This window comes from Dysidea avara, chromosome 1, assembly GCF_963678975.1.
Source record: "Dysidea avara chromosome 1, odDysAvar1.4, whole genome shotgun sequence".
NCBI lineage: Eukaryota > Metazoa > Porifera > Demospongiae > Dictyoceratida > Dysideidae > Dysidea > Dysidea avara.
The window spans coordinates 43,825,131-43,841,841 of NC_089272.1; the positions used below are offsets into that span (position 1 = coordinate 43,825,131).

At 37.2% G+C, this 16,711-nt stretch overlaps 1 protein-coding gene, 1 long non-coding RNA gene and 1 other non-coding gene across 4 annotated transcripts in view; 2 read left to right on the forward strand and 1 right to left on the reverse strand.

Moving 5' to 3' along the window:
* Window positions 1-4,424: 4,424 nt before the first annotated feature.
* Window positions 4,425-5,291, reverse strand: LOC136250521 (uncharacterized). Its single transcript, XR_010698563.1, has 2 exons — window positions 4,653-5,291; window positions 4,425-4,594 (listed from the first exon to the last, which is right to left on the reverse strand). It is a non-coding gene; the product is annotated as an uncharacterized lncRNA (long non-coding RNA).
* A 5,030-nt stretch (window positions 5,292-10,321) lies between these two features.
* Window positions 10,322-10,394, forward strand: Trnat-agu (transfer RNA threonine (anticodon AGU)). Its single transcript has one exon. It is a non-coding gene; the product is annotated as a tRNA-Thr (tRNA).
* Window positions 10,395-16,424: 6,030 nt separating this feature from the next.
* Window positions 16,425-16,711, forward strand: part of LOC136265473 (uncharacterized) — an 87,864-nt gene continuing 87,577 nt past the window's right edge. Inside the window, exon 1 of one of the 2 annotated variants that reach the window (XM_066060352.1) lies at window positions 16,425-16,566. The gene's annotated coding sequence lies outside the window, so the exon portion shown is untranslated. The remainder of the gene's footprint in view (window positions 16,567-16,711) is intronic. The other variant, XM_066060360.1, reaches the window with a different exon arrangement.

Below are 16,711 nucleotides of genomic sequence, written 5' to 3' on the forward strand. Positions count from 1 at the left end.
ATGTCTTCACTTGACAATTAACGCAAATTATATTAAACATGTTTACACTAACATTGTGGTCATATAGTATACATGCACTTAGCATGCAGCTTAGATGTAGCTGCGTGCTTTGTCCTCACTATGTGAGACCTTCAGCCACTCCACCACCACACCATGACTCGAACCATACAGTATTCTTAGTCTAAGACTAATTTGGGTTACAAATAGGCTAACTGAGGAGGGCAATGTGTGTACATTTGAATTTGGTCAAGTATATATTTCACAGTGAACACACCCACCCATGACCATGACGGATCTAGCACATCAGCGCAAGCACACATGTGGCAGAAAGGACAACTCTCCACACACACACATGCTGGAAAGAACACATCAGCACACACAAGCATAAGACATATATACAGTACATGGTGTGTATACAGTTATACCACTGTATAGAGCATGCTAATCCCATTAACACTAATCACTCATGTTAAATTGAAATATTAACTACATAAGTGCAGGTTTTCTAGGTAATAACTCACATCAGAGGTAATTTTAATGGCCACAATTTCTTAACATGCATCAAGGTTACCTTATATCACAGAGTAAGTGTCATAAGTAGTGTATCAATGTTGTAAACACTTAGTTGACTGTTATTGCTCTACCCACATGCACACAGGTGGGGTGTACAATAATGGCAGCAATTCTGAATTATTTTGTAATGGCCGTGTTTTGTTGGACGTTGTGTGAAGGAATCATGCTGTCTATTCTGCTGGTACATGTGTTCTACAATGGCTTCTTCTAGAAAATATACTTTTTTATGATTATTCACTGGTGTAAGTAAAAGATGAAGTGAAACCTCATTACTAGGGCCATCTCTGGGACAAAAAGAAATTGGCCCCAATAATGAGGTGGATGGCCTTATTAACGAGGTTAGAAAGTGCACCAGAGCTGTGTTTAGAACCTACTGAAGGTGACCATTGTAATGAGGTGGTCTTACATGTATTTAAAAAGTGGCCGCTAAGTGAGGTTTCACTATAATTAAAACCTTTTGCTATTGTTAGGCCTGAGTCAAACATAGCAAAGACTACTTTTAGAAATAAGGGTATTACCCTATACAAAGTGACTGTTCTATTAAAAAGTATTGATATGAGCTCTGTTAATGTTTGAGTGTTCTATATACTGCAATTTTGTATTTTTTTATTGATTGCTTTATTAAGGAGTCCAATCTATTTTCAAGGAATTAGGCTCCATAGTTTGAAATATCCACTATATAGCCTTATGCTGGCAAGCACTCTAGCTTATTACACTTTTATTATGCTAGCATATTAATTTTCTCAACATTCAAAATTAATTTACTGCAGTTTTATAATATCCCATGCACTCTTCACAAGTATATAAATGGATAAGGTTTTGGCATACTCTATTAATCTTTATAATGTATGAGACTTAATTTTGACAAAACCAGGCTTCTGCACACATCCAAGTTTATGTGTTTGAAACTACAACTCAGCTAAAGAGTATGTCATCAATTGTGACCGGATTTGACAAAACCAGGCTTCCACACACATCCAATTCTTCGACTTTAATCGCTTGTATCTTAATGACTGAGTATGCTATTGACCTACAATTTTCACAAATGTCTTTCATTGCATTATGTAATAAAAGGTCAAACTTTGAAAGTGATAACTTACTCCCACATTGAGTTATGGTCCTTCAAAGTCACTAATCTGGATGTGTGTGGAAGCCTGGTTTTATCAAATCCGGTCACAATTACACATTTTTATGTACAATATCATTTCTTAATACTGTGAGAGCTTTGGGTGAAAATTCTTGGTCAATAATTTCCAAGTTACAGGTAGTTGAAGTGAAGGAATTGAACGTGTGTGGCAGTCTGCTGGTTTCATCCAATTTGATTACATCATGTATTATAATAATATTTTATATTGTCACTCCTGCAAGGAAGAACAGCTCTAGCCGATTGTGTGGAGTTAAAACAACAAATCAAATCAAGTTAATACAATTGGCTTAATGACGCACGAAAATTTTGACGTTCTTCACCCAGATGGTGAGAAGTCTCAGATCCTATCCAGACTAACAGCATAGACAGACTATGCATCTAACCTTATCACATCACTATGAGGAAGAGTTGGCTTTTCTTGTCTTGACTGGTAGGGCAGTTTGAATTCGAAAATTTGTGTTTCGTTTTCTGCTTTTTGAGAAAAAGCGACCCTGTGCCGGGAACCCAGTGAATCATTTGCTTATTACTGTGCGTACTTTCTAACTACATTAACTCTAGATAATATCTAGCTAAGCAGCAAGTTCTATCCTGTTCTTTGTGTGGAGCACGAAATTTAAAAAATAATATTTGCATCTCACGAAATACTGAAATCGATATTTCTGTGAAGACAACAATCGTGCCTCCGGTTTCATGGTGAATCTTGCAATGGGATACCACAATGAACATCCCACAATGGTAGGGGGATCGATTTGTAAAAGTTGATTTTTCGGATTGCGGACCCTAAATTAGAATTACGTATGCAATTATTTGTATGGGCTCCCTATGGGGATTTTTATTTCTCAAACTTTGATTTGCTGTATTTCAATAAATACCGCATAGATTTTAATCCAGTAAAGTGCAATACAAAGTATACGAAGCATTGGCTACTATTTACTGGTACGGCAGCTTGTGAAACGTTTATTGAAGGTGTATAATTTAAGTAGCAAAAATATGTGTGAAAAATTGGTAGGTTGGAAATCGCTACTTTAACAATGTAGGGAGGCGTATACTGAAGCTTCTTTCTGTCGTTCCAGTTGTTTGTAGTCTAGTGCAGTATACTTCATATCGTCGAAACTATTCATAAAATTACCACATATCCCAAGGGACTCCAGTTTCAAGAGTACTCAGAGGTGGGGACTATTCTACGGAGCGGAACGGAACGGAATGATGGACTAAACCACGGAACGGAACGCTTTCTAAAATTGAAGCTTGCAACTTACCATTGCTGAAACTTCCCTTATAAGTTAGCAGTGGCATCTCCAGTGGGTGATTAAACATAAGATAAAAAGAATTAACGGATCGATTGTGGGTTTTTGTTGGTTGTCATTAGTAACGAAGTATTATTGTGGGATGAGCTGTATCAGTGATGTTCATCCATACGGAAGGGAACTTTATGTGAGCTGTTTTTCTTATTTAGATTTTAGAAAACAGTCTGGGCCGGTCTTTCAAGTCATAAGTCAGTGTATAAATAAAGCAAGCAGGAAGATACTGGTAACAGGAAAGAGCCAGCTGAATTAAAACTTGAAGAATTTTGTGCAGTGTGTGAGGAGCAAATATTTTGGCAGACCGCAAGGAGGGTATATTCTGCAAACATCACTGAAGTGTATGCATGGAGTTATTTATATATTAACAGCTGGTGCAGTGGACTAATGCCGTATTCAATAGTGAGCTGATTTTATCTGTTGCACAATTCAAGGATGTGTCTGACTGCTAGCCTTCAATCAGGCTAAATGCCAAAACTCCAAGATCAGCCAAATCTCTATTATAAGCCGCATGTGAAACCATGCCCGTAGCCACCAGGCAAACGTGATTTGGACCAGGATGTGTGTGTAATTTCAATGTATCTAGTCAGACTTGAAATGGAACACTCACATTAATTACATACCACCTAACAATCCTAGGATTTCTTAAGTGTAACATTTCACATGCTTCACTCAAACAAAACAGGTTAAATTTGTTCGTCTATTTTCAAGTGATTCCCAGTCCAGCTGGTCCATGAAATTACAATGGGATCACATGTATTTGTTACAGTGCGGGCTGTCCTGTGTTGGATCTACTCTAGAGTTGAGATTTCAAGGTAGACTCACTGCCAATGTACTGACACTAGTACTGTTGTAGCATGTTTAAGTGGAGGACAAATGAAATAGTAATGCTAGATTATTTATGTATTTTTCATAATGAAATTGATATCCCATTTTGATTTGTACTTCCACTTTGCAACATATTCAAGAACAAGTAGCTACCACACTTAATCTCCAACCACTGTCATTAATTAACCAAGATCTCACTAGTCTGTAATTCACCCTACTGTAGTGATTTTATTGATTCATCTGTATGTTTTCTTCATTTTCCTTTGAAGTTGTACCAAGAGTTCATAATAAGGTGGAGAGTGTCTAACTTGAACGCATTCACCAAACACCCTGCTTAAAGTAACACCTCGGCCTTATTTCAGAACAAAGGCTTTACCTTCTTCAGCAACACTAATCAACAGTTTTCTATCCCCCAGTAAAGGTGTTGATTTGATGAAAGGTGAACTTTACGCAGGGTGTTTGTACAGGCCATACTGAGAGTTAGACACTCTCCCCCATACAAATCAGTATTACGAACTCTTGGTTGTACAGTATAGGTAAACAAAGATAAGTTTCTCTCCCATCTTATTCTAGGATTTCTATTGACAAGGAAAATTCAATTATTTGTATACAGGCTCAAAATTGAGAAAATATAAAGAAAGTGAATTAATATTATACAGTCAGTTTGCTTTTGGATATTTAATGTCTCCAACCACAACAAAAATTCGATGAATCCATGCATCTCATCACTGGTCGTCTGAACATTCTGAAAGTGATACCTCACTCAATCAACCATATAATCTGTTTATTAGAGTCATGATTACCTAAACAATCAATTAATGTTTTATAATTATCCTATTCCATTTTCCTGGAGGTTCCACTGATAAAATGCAATTTCAGCAATGATAGCAGCTAGCCAAGCTGCAAGTTGATTCAGAAAGCGGCATTCCATTCTGTAAAATAGACCCCATCCAGAATTCAACTCAGTACTCAGGCTGAGATATCTGACAATAGTCCACTACTCTGTTAATGAATCATTGATGTTCACACAATATAGCCTCCTTGTTTCCTTTGTAGTGTAGCTATACACATACTGATTTATGCCGATTAGAAAGGCTGGGCCTCAGACTGTACATTCTAAAGTCAAGTAAGTAAAAATAACTCACATACTAGTAAAAACAAGTCATGCATTAGTTCCCTACTTGATATATCCGAAGATGAACACACTGAGTCAGCTATTCCCACAATTAGTACTTCGTTACTAATGACAACCAACAAGAACCCACAATCGATCCTTAAATTCGTTTTATCTTTCTTGGGGTAACGTTTGATTACCTGCTGGAAGTGCCACTGATAACTTGTACAGCAATGGTAAGCTGCAAGCTTCAATCTGAGAAAGCATTCCGTTCCGCAGTTTAGTCCATCATTCCGTTCCGTTCCGTTCCGTTCCGTAGAATAGTCCCCACCGTACTCAGAGGCGTTCTGTTCCACATGAACGCCTACTCTTGAAACTGGAGTCCCTTGGGATATGTGGTAATTTGTTGGAGTGTGTTAGATTCTTCCTTACCAAGAGGTTTCAAAGGGTTGTTGTGAATGGTACTTACTCTGATTGGGCTTCAGACACTCGTTCTGGAGCTCGTTCTGGAGCTCGTTCTGGAGTGCCGCAGGGATCTGTTTTGGGTCCACTATTGTTTTTGCTTTATGTGGACGATTTAACTACAATACCCAAGGTGTGTAAATTGAAGCTGTTTGCTGATGACGTGTTACTTTATTTTAATGTGAAATCAGTTGGGGATTGCCAGCTGCTGCAGGATGATCTTTCGGCTATAGTGGCATGGTCTAAACGGTGGCAACTTAATCTGAGTCCCCAAAAGTGTGAGGCTTTATCCATCACGAACAAGAGGAAGCCAATTTCCTTTACTTATCTTATTGACAGTCAACCAGTTCGGTGGACCAATCTGAGTATCCATATAAATAATAAATTGCAGTGGTCCTCCCAGTGTCAATTTGCTGCCTCAAAGGCCACCAGGGTTTTGAATGTTTTACGACGCACTGTGTTTGGGGTGTGATTCAGAAGCCAAATATAGAGCTTACAAAGCTATTGTTAGGCCACTGTTGGGGTACGCTTGCGTGGTTTGGTCTCCTCATGCCGTGAAAGATGTGAACCTGTTAGAAGCTGTTCAGAGGCGTGCTGCACGGTGGGTTTGTGGCAGTCGCTGGAACCAAACTACGCACTCTTGGTCTATTCCTCATGATGTGTGCTATAGAAAGCTGTGTTTACCATCCTTATCTGCTAGGCGGGACTATTTGTCGGTGTGTGCTCTTCAGGACATTCATCATGCTGGTTCTATTAAGTTTTCAAACTATTGTACATACAACACTATGCCTACGCGTAGCCATCATCTTACCCTCATACCCCCACCTTCATCAATTAATGCTAGACGATACTCTTATTTTGTCCGTGTTTGCTTTGTGTGGAACAAAGTACCAATCAGTATTCTGGGAATTGAGAGCCGTTCTGTTTCTTGCCACGCTATTTACAGACATTTCTGTTGTAATTTTTAAATGTAATTTATTGTTGCTGATTTGTTGTTTTGTAGATGTAATTATAATTGTTGTTGATTTGTTTTGTAAGTGTTATTTTGTGTGTGTTTTGTTTAGTGGTTGTATGTGCTTTGTATTAGGACAGTACCTTGTACAGGCTTACCTTTTGTACCGTTCCTTCCCTTGTGGTAAATTGATAATAAATAAATAAATAAACTAAGTTATGATCTAGCATCTGTGCCTTGGAGAGGTTCAGGAAGGGCGATTCCTTGGTTGCCAGTCGCCATTGTCCCGAGTTTTGGCACCAACCAATGTAAAGTAGTAGCAACTCATATGCAAATCACTCAATAATCAGTTGTAATTAAACACACAAACATCGATCATATAACCACAATCAAAACCGATGTAAGCCATATATATGACTGAATTTGACAAAACCAGGCTTCGACGCACAGAGCTATGTTATGAGATATAGCGATTTTAACTGGCTAATCATTGTGTAATAACTTCCTAGTGCCTACAGCTGTGCAAACAAAATTTGCTCCAATTATTCATCTATTTACTAGATATCATTGAGTGGGTGTATAGATTTCTGATACCCAAAATTTTCCCTGTTTTAGGCAGCTTTTTTCGAGCGGATAATAATATCACAGGTGGTAGTAATAGGGTGGGTAGTAAGAGGGCGGGGGGTAGTAATAGGGTGGGGGTGGTGGGTGGGAGGGTGGTCTTGATATATGGGTATAAAATGAAGCAAGAAGACGATTGGAACCCAGAGGCCAAGTTTGGGCTCTCCATGACCGTCCATGGCCCTCAAATCACTCCAAATTGACTGAGAACACTATTGGCGAGCTCTCTGTGAAATCCCAGCTCACTACACACCATTATCACAAAGCCATGGCGCCAATCTCCCACTCGTGGCTTTGACAGGGTCGGAAGAAAGCTGCTACAGAAACCAGACTTGCCAGTTCTGAAGGAAGTACAGTGTGGAATATGATTGATAGTGTATTAGACCAGCAATCCATTTCTGGTAAAAACGTAAGTTTGATTTTGTGTGTGTGGAAGCCTTGTTATATGAATCCAGTCATATATCATTATGGGTACAAAAACGATTACTACAAATTAACATGCTAATGATAGATACAGTGTATTTAGCATTATAATTGTGGCAAAGGTCACCCATCTAACACATGTGAATTTTGTACCATTAACATAGTGCATCAATGTATGGCTTTAATATGCACTACACCACCCTACACCTGGTAGTAAAGTTGGACAAGATACTAGTTTCTGTGCATCTCTTAGGCCACATAAACTTAATTATTAGTTTCTCATCCTCCTGTACTCAAAATAGCAGTGTGGGAGGGTGAATTTTTATTTTTATTTTTACTAACTAGATAGATGAATTAGCTAGCTAAAATGACTCAAAATGCAATTTTCTTAAACTGTACCAGCAAGGCACCTTGGGTACCAACTATAAAAGGTGCTAATTGGCATCCCTTAGCCACCAGTGGTACAAAAAATCCTTGATGAGGTAAGAAAACGGTGATGTGGGCAGGAATGAGAAACTAATAATTAAGTTTATGTGGCCTTAAATACTTTTTTTATTTATCTAGCATGCTATATTTTATTTTAATATTTGTTGATTTATTACCCCAGGTGCTGACCTACAATGGGTTCTATGATGCTAATCTGGAGTGGGCGTGGCTGGAAGATGTGCAGATTGTGGCTTCCATGAACCCTAGCAGCATGTTAGGTTGTTACTCACTCAGCACTCGATTTACTTCTGTTGTTAGAGTATGCTCCATTGGGTGAGTACTCAACATAATGTACACATAATATTAGCTACATATGTGCACTCATTTTATTATAGTTTTACATAAAATTAATATACATGTACACTGGATGCCTTGCTCTTTACTTAGAAATGTGTTGTAACGTAATGACACAACTTACCATCTAGATAGGTACATATAGAACATGACACCCTATAGCACAGTATATAACTACGTAGTGATAGTAGTAGATTTAAGATTTTGCTTTCTTCCACAGTTATTCAGACAGAGACCAGTGCTTACCTCACACTGGTTCTTCTTCGTGACCTCAGGGCTCATCCCATATGGGGCTCCACTGCTAGAGTACACTCCCTAGCTGGCTCCATGGTCTCTTTATATGAAAAGGTATTGTACATGTGTGTACGTATTTCTGCAGTGATTGGAAGTCTAAGACTTGTAGTGTGATATCCTACAATGACTTTCTTCGGGGGGGTCACTGCAGCTACATGTATCCATAAAATTTTTCTTTTCATCCTCGAAATTTGTAACTGAAACAAAATGGCATTATTTGAGTATTATATATGCATAAAAGATGCTGAAAAAACAAAAAAAAACTTATATTTGAAATTTTGGATGGTGGAAATATTATACGGGAAGTATTTCCCCCCTCAAAAAATCCTGCCATATGGTATTTCAGTGTGATACTACACTGGCTGCAGTAATAAATGCTCACTACCTACCGTATATGTACTCATATTACCTTAGACCTACCCAAACAGATCAGAAGCACATTCACAACTGATGATCAGTCACATTACTTGTTCACTCCAAGAGACCTTACCCAGTAGGTGGTCAGTCTACTGAGGTACAAGTTCAGTTCAGAGTCTAGTACTAGTAGCAGTGAAGAAGTGTTGGAGGTGTAGAGCTATGAGACTAAGAGGTTGCTCTGGGATAGGCCGGTTGGTGAAAATGCTCAGAAAGCATTTGATGGTTTGTTAAGTTCCATTCTCATGTCAGAATGAAATATTGACTTTGGTGAGAAGAAACAGAAGATCCTGAAGAAACAGAGCCATTTACAGGTGTGAGTAGAATTTGCATCTACATAGACATAACTGAATTATATGTGTGTACAGTATTATCTCTGCATGAGTTCTTAATGCATGAGTTCTGAATAACTGCATGTACGGACTGCACAACTCTTACAGTAGATTTGTTTTCTGAATGCAAAGTAATATAGTTTGTCTGTTATTCTATTACAGGCTGGCTTGTCCAAACTCAATGAAGCCACTGTTCTGGTTGGTGAGCTTAAACTTAGAAATGGCCAATCGAACTTATAAATGTAAACCTGCTGAGCAGAGTACACTCAGTCTGTTAGCTCAGAAACAAACAGAAGCTGGTGAGGCCTTGAAGGAGATTACTGTTAGTATGCAAGTATGTACGTATGACAATACTGTAACTCTCATGCAATAATGTTAATACTGACTCAGAGGTTGTGAAACAATGTATACAGTACGTTATACAACTTGCATGCATGTGCACTCCAGAATTTCACATTTCTGGATATACAGTGTATTAATAATAGTACATGTATATATTACTAAAGGCACAGTAAACAGGGTAACCAACTTATGCTATCAGTAGTAGTGTGCTTGTACATATACATACATATGTACAGTATTTAGTCCAAATTACCATTATGCAGCAATCCAATGACAAAAGACTGAAGTTGTGAGAAAGTGAACCAAAACAATCTGAAAAGAGAGCCAAACTAGAGAAGAAGAAGAAAGCTGTTGACAAAGAGCTATCCAAGGAAGCCAAATAGGCTGTTGGTAATCAGTATCAAGACAGAGACACTGTCTGAAATAAGAGCACCACCCGATATGATCAGGGATATCTTGGAGGCAAATGGGAACTTTTGATACTTCATGAGGGAACATGAGAAGGTATGGAGTGAAACATGAGAATGTATGGAGTGAAACATGAGAAGGTATGGAGTGAAACATGAGAAGCACTTTTGTAACTAGACATTGGAGCACAGGCAAATGTAAATAATTACTTTCCAGGTAATGGGTTAATATTTAATCTAATTTTCTCTATAATAGGTATACGGCATGTATGCATCTATGCAATCTTTTCAATGATTGAAGAAGTGCATAAAACAATGTATCACATCATAAGCTCTTGTAGCTCAGTGGTTAGAGCACTGGTCTAGTAAACCAGAGGTCAAGAGTTCAATTCTCTTCTGGGGCTTTATCTTTTGCTTTCATGGCTATATTCTACAACTAGCGTACTTCAAAACACCACATGTTAGTGTTATTGGCAGAGATGGTTTTAGGGGGTTCTGGGGTTTCCAGAAGCCCCCTCCGAAATAGCACGTACCCCTACAATTCGCCTGGGTGATAAAAAGTTACAAAGAGTTATACATACCGTATTATAGTATGGCTTTAATTTTCTATTGGAAAAACTTTATGCTTTTGCCTTTGAAGTCACCTTCACAGCATTCAAAACTATGTAGTGATTTTTTTTGGTCTTCAACTTACATGTACAGCTAGGTTGAAGTTACAATTCCAGATAACCTGGCACATATGAATGACCATGCAAAAATTGACCATTTTTATATAGCTTCCATACAGATAGAAAGTTTTAAAAAAAGTCCCAGAACAGAATTGAACTCTTGACCCCAGGTTTACTAACCAGTGTTCCAACCATTAAGCTGCAAGGGCTTATGTTTATTAGTAATGCACTTTTTGTATTGTTTTCCCTTTTTGTATCATTCAGTGAATCTGTGAAGTGTTATTCCACCATGGGAGATAAAATAAAACAACAAAAAAAGATAATTAAAACAGCCCCAGAAGAGAATTGAACTCTTGACACCTGGTTTACAAGACCAGTGCTCTAACCACAGCTACAAGGGTTACTTGGTGTTGATAACTCAGTTTTCATTACTGATGAATGAAGACCATGGTATCATTGAGACTGTGTATGCAATAGTAGATAACATTTTAAAACACTATTAAGAAACTGCAGCAACAACTCTAGTAGAGTATTCATTGGGGTGTACTTATATCTTGAGGTTGCACTGTGTAGTAATAACAATAGTGTACTTGTGCTAGAATTTACTTTTTACAACTGTATCAGTGTCATCATTTGTGTTACTGTTGTGAAATCTGAGAGCTGTCTAAGAAAACTGAATCATGTTCTTAAAGGCTTAGACAAGGAAGTGTTAGAACTCAGAACAAAGTATGTACATGCAAAATGTGCTACAAATGTATATATTATTCTTTCTCCTGCAGGTTTAAACAGCATGCTACAGAAGCAGCTAAGCTCAAGTTAGATGTGGATAAGAGAAATGAGACAATTGGAGTAGCTGAGAACGTGATTGGTAAACTAAAAGGAGAGTACGAGGGATGGTCATCACAGGTAACTAGTGCGTAAACCTAAACAGTAACTGTGAAACCTAGTCTGATCACACATTGGGGCCCATCATTATTAAGATGGCTATATCACTACCTAATGCAGCAACCAACTTACTAAGTGATAATTTGGTCATGTTGTCTATTGAATTTGATTCTTACTATAAATGTTGCACTTTTGACATGTTTAGACAGAACTCCATGCATACATACACCATTTATTTGTTGTATAGTATGAGGGTTTTTATGGACCAAACAATACATGTTTGCATACATATTTCATACACATAGCCGCAAAGTCTGTTGTGTGTGTGTGTTTTTTTACCAGTGTAAATTCTTTCTGCTACACATCAGTAGCTGTATGCACTTAGCTAGTACATCAGTATTGTATACATACATACATAGCTACACATGATATCTACATTCTCAGATTAAAGATCTAAAGGAAGAGTTAAACCAGTTACCCAAGAGGACATTGTTAGCAGCAGGTTTTATCACTTACTTCAGTCAGGCCTCTGAGGGAGAGTGACGTAGCAAGTTGTCTGACTGGGTCAACCATCTTAACCTGGTAATTTAAGGTATAAGCAGTTTTGGGCATGCGTCAGTTTCACTGGCAAAGTTTTGGCATAATGGGTCGGTAAAAACATTGAGCAAAATGCTGGCATAATACAGTGGAACCTCAGTTATCCGGACCCCACTTATCCGGATTCTTGGTTAACCAAACTACGGAAATGACTGCTCTATTAGAGTAGTGACTGCTCTATTAGGGTAGCTGAAAATACTGATGATGTTAAAAATTTTCTTTATGCTATTTTAAGGTTATTTATACACAGTTTCAGAGTTGCTGACTTTTCAGACTTATGGACCACCCCTGGTCCCAAGTGGTTCGGATAATTGAGGTTCCACTGTAGGTACAAATTTTGTGAAGTGAACATAAAAATTGCACAAAAGATTGAGATACTCTAATAGAATAGTCAGATGTAATAAAATCAACAATACATAGCTAATTGTTATGGGAAGAACAAGTGGCAAGTGACAAGTGGTGATCAAGGTGTACCCTAATAGAACAGTCACTTGAAAGTGAAATTGTAGCTTTGCACTTGGAAATGGTCAAGACTAATGCTGAGCAAAATTTATAATTCTTGAGCAAAATATGGGGCATAATAGGTAAAATATAAAAGAATTGCTGGAGAGAAAAATAGGTGGAAAAAAGCAAATTTAAATAGACTTGTCCCTATACCAGTTATGGTAAAGACTTCATGGTTACAAAATGCTGTATGTACTATGTACCAGTAGTATGTACATGTGTACAGTGTAGTTACGTACAAACATACATATATACATACATACATACATACACACACACATACATACATACATACATACATGCATACATACATACAAACACACACAAACATACATACATACATACATACATACATACATACATACATACATACATACATACATACATACATACATACATACATACATACATACATACATACATACATACATACATACATACATACATACATGCATACATACATACATACATACATACATACATGCATATATAAATGAGTGAGGTGCATAGCTGCTCTAATACATATGGTACTATGTGAATAAAAACAGATTTACCAGTCAATGTTACTACTCTTCATTCGTTGTTGTTCTAAGGTACTTCTTGAGTACTGAGAGTGAACAGTTAGTGTGGAAAGGAGAGGGATTACCATCTAATGATCTCAGTGTGGAGAATACTCCAGCTATATATACTACAAGTAAGCATGTGTGGTTGGACTAATATTATTTATGTACCACAATTCTGCATACAGTATATACATGCATTGTGTAGTATTAACATAAACACAGACTCTGTGTTAGACTCTGTGTTAGTATTCACTTCTTATGTACATAATGTTTTTGTAATAACACAGATGCAAATGAACAACACACTGACATACAGTGTGTACTGTATTTAGAATTCAATTACTACAGATGTGTTAAGCTTTTGTGTATTTGTCTTGTCTTTACATTTGTAGAGACAATTGTGTCCATTTCTCATTGATCCATCGCAATGAGCTACTGAGTGACTGAAAGTTCACTTGAAAGAACAAAGATTGGAAATGGTAAACCAGCAGGTGCGTATATGTGTACATAGTATGTATCTACATTATTGTGTTTAACACTGTCACTCTATTGTTAATCCATGTCTTGCAGTGTAAAGTTCATACACACTCACATACATATATACATACAGCAGGCTAAATAAGCAAACACAATGGTATGTGTGTGTATATTTTGTTTATTTTGTAGGACTCCAACTTCACCACTTCGCTGGAGTTAGCAGTCAGGTTTGGTAAGACATTGATCATTCAAGAAGTGGATGAACTAAAGCCAATCCTTTATCCACTGTTGAGGAAGGATCTTGTTAGCCAAGATTATAAAATATTCCTTCTGCAAGTGTGCAATAACTGTTACTGTAGTTCTCAACAACATATTCAGACTGTACATGAATGCACTACCCAACTATGGACTTGTGGTATAAACACTATGATTACCTGTGTCAGCTCAAAGTTGGAATAAATCCATAAAGTTACAGCAAAATTTTACATGCACACATCTCGTACACATTGAAACTCATGATTGAACTACTCAGTTTACTTACAGTCATAATAAAACCAAAAAACTAGCTCCAGAAGATAATTGAACTCTTGACCGCTAGTGTATGAGGACCGGTGTTCTAACCACTGAGCTACAATGGCTCACTATGATCATTCCCTTTCTAATCAGATTGATAATCAGAATACAAGACAAAAGGTTGCATACAAAAAGTCTAAGGCTATAGTGTATTATTAACTAGAGTTCCAGAAATAAAAAGTAGTGAAACAAGATAATGTTATGTATGAATAATATGGTATTGCAACATAAGTCTAAGGGAAAATCCCTACAATGGCACTATCTGTTCCAACCACATGGCTATGTTAAATTGCTAGCTGAACTACATACTAGGACTATTTCATTGACAATTAAGTGATCTTTATAATATGTAAATTACATACGCCATAGCACTTTGCACAGTTTGCAGGGTCATTATATTGCAGTATTAAAGCGGCATAGTGCAAAATAATGGGCATTTTGTGCACTTTGTAATACAATTATGAAACTTTCAATTGGTGCCTTCCATGTATATATGTGACCGGGCCTGCGAAAATAGGGCATGTGGGCACAAACTACACCCGGTGCAGGCCCAGTCACATATCTTGTATGGTATAATAGCCAAACCCTCCCACCTTCATCCAATTTTGCATTGTACTAGAACATTCTAGAAGCCCTTAAAATGTGCACTCTATTAGAGTATTGCAATACCAGTAGTATTACCAAATATTGAAGTAAATCATGTAATACAATACATTTATAAGTCTGTCTTCAATAATCATTATTGTGTCTGTGTAGAAAAGACGAATGCGAGTAAAAACAAACCTCAAAGTCAGCCATAGGCTGGTTTTGAGGCTTTAGACAGTACAAAAAGAAGCAAAATCCACACATACAAAAAAAAACAGACAAGCTGTAAAAAATGGTGCAGCCTTGAAAAACGTGAGTGAAAAAAGTTGTGAAATCAAAGGTGGCAGCCAAGAAATGGCTGCAATGATGTTAATGCTAATAAATTTTAATAATGGCTTTGCGTATTGTTGAAATTTATTAGCATCAACATCATTGCAGCCATTTCTTGGCTGCCACCTTTGATTTCACGACGTTTTTCACTCAGGCGCTTTTTATGGTTGCACCGTTTTTTGTACAGCTTGGCTGTGTTTGTGTGGACGTATTTAATTACACAGCAATATTGTGAGGACCACATAGAACTGTTACAATTTTTTTTCATTTGTTACCAGAAGATATTGAATATTGTAACAAAAAAGTTGTGCTACAAAAGTTGTGCTGTATGGTATGTACAATATTGGTGTAGAAAATAATGAAATCAGATATAAATTGAGAAAAATAACAGCCCCAGAAGATATTTGAATGGTACTGTTAATTTCATTTCTATTTGAACAGTTCTGTCCATGATACAAGTTCCATGTTATGTGTGAGGTGAAGCTCAACCTTTCTTCAGCTCAGATTTGTTACAGTGACTTCTTACAAGTGGTTGTGAACTTGTGATCAACCCGTAAAGTTGCTGGTGGTTTTTGCTTTTAAAACACTGCCACGGACGACTCACAGCACAGATGCAATATTCAAACAAACAGTAGTGCCCTTACCACTGAGTTACAAGGGCTGAAATTGTAATTCTTTGAATCACTGAATGGTTGTTTCAAAGAGTAAATTGAAAAATTATTAAGGTAAAAATCTAAAACCCCAGAATAGAATTGAACTCTTGACCGCTGTTTTACTAGACCAGTACTCTAACCACTGAGCTGCAAGGGATAAGTGCATATTATCTGAAGTTGACATGACCAAAAACAGTTACCATTTTTCCCAATGTACGCATTACATAATCAATTTGAAATGGAGCGATCTGATTGGAGCTTCCAACATTCTGGCAGCGCCAAACTTTTTGAACACAGTTTCAGCAGACCCTCTTTGTAGGGTCGGGTGCTGCGAGACTAAGTCAATTTCTAAAAAGAAATTAAATTTTTCCACAGCCTACTGAATACAGTGGTAAGCCATAATATTAATGGTTAAATGCCAATCTTGAAACCATATAGACTAATTTAATAGAGATATAATTTATCATCTTCCCAAATGTCATAAACAACCATATTTGACAGGTTTCACACATTAACTACTTCCTTACAAAGTAACTATTTATATTACATCACTACTCTTGGAACAGCAGCATGTAATAGCTATATATATATAACTGCATTACCTACAAGTCTGCATCATTTTGGGTGTAAGGAAGTTACATGGCATGTTACTCTGTATTGTAGGATTATATATAAGATATCAGAAATTCATGGATAATAAAGTTTATATAATCATTTTTCTTGTTACAGCAGCATCAGCAGGTTAGAGTTCCACCAGTTAGTTACATCATAAAAATGTGTGCATGAACTACATTCATATGTTAGTCAGTAATACCAGTGTAGTAAGTTGTAGTAGAGTTTAATACTGTTTTCTATCTGTGTGCAGTCACCTCATGTAGGTAGCTAC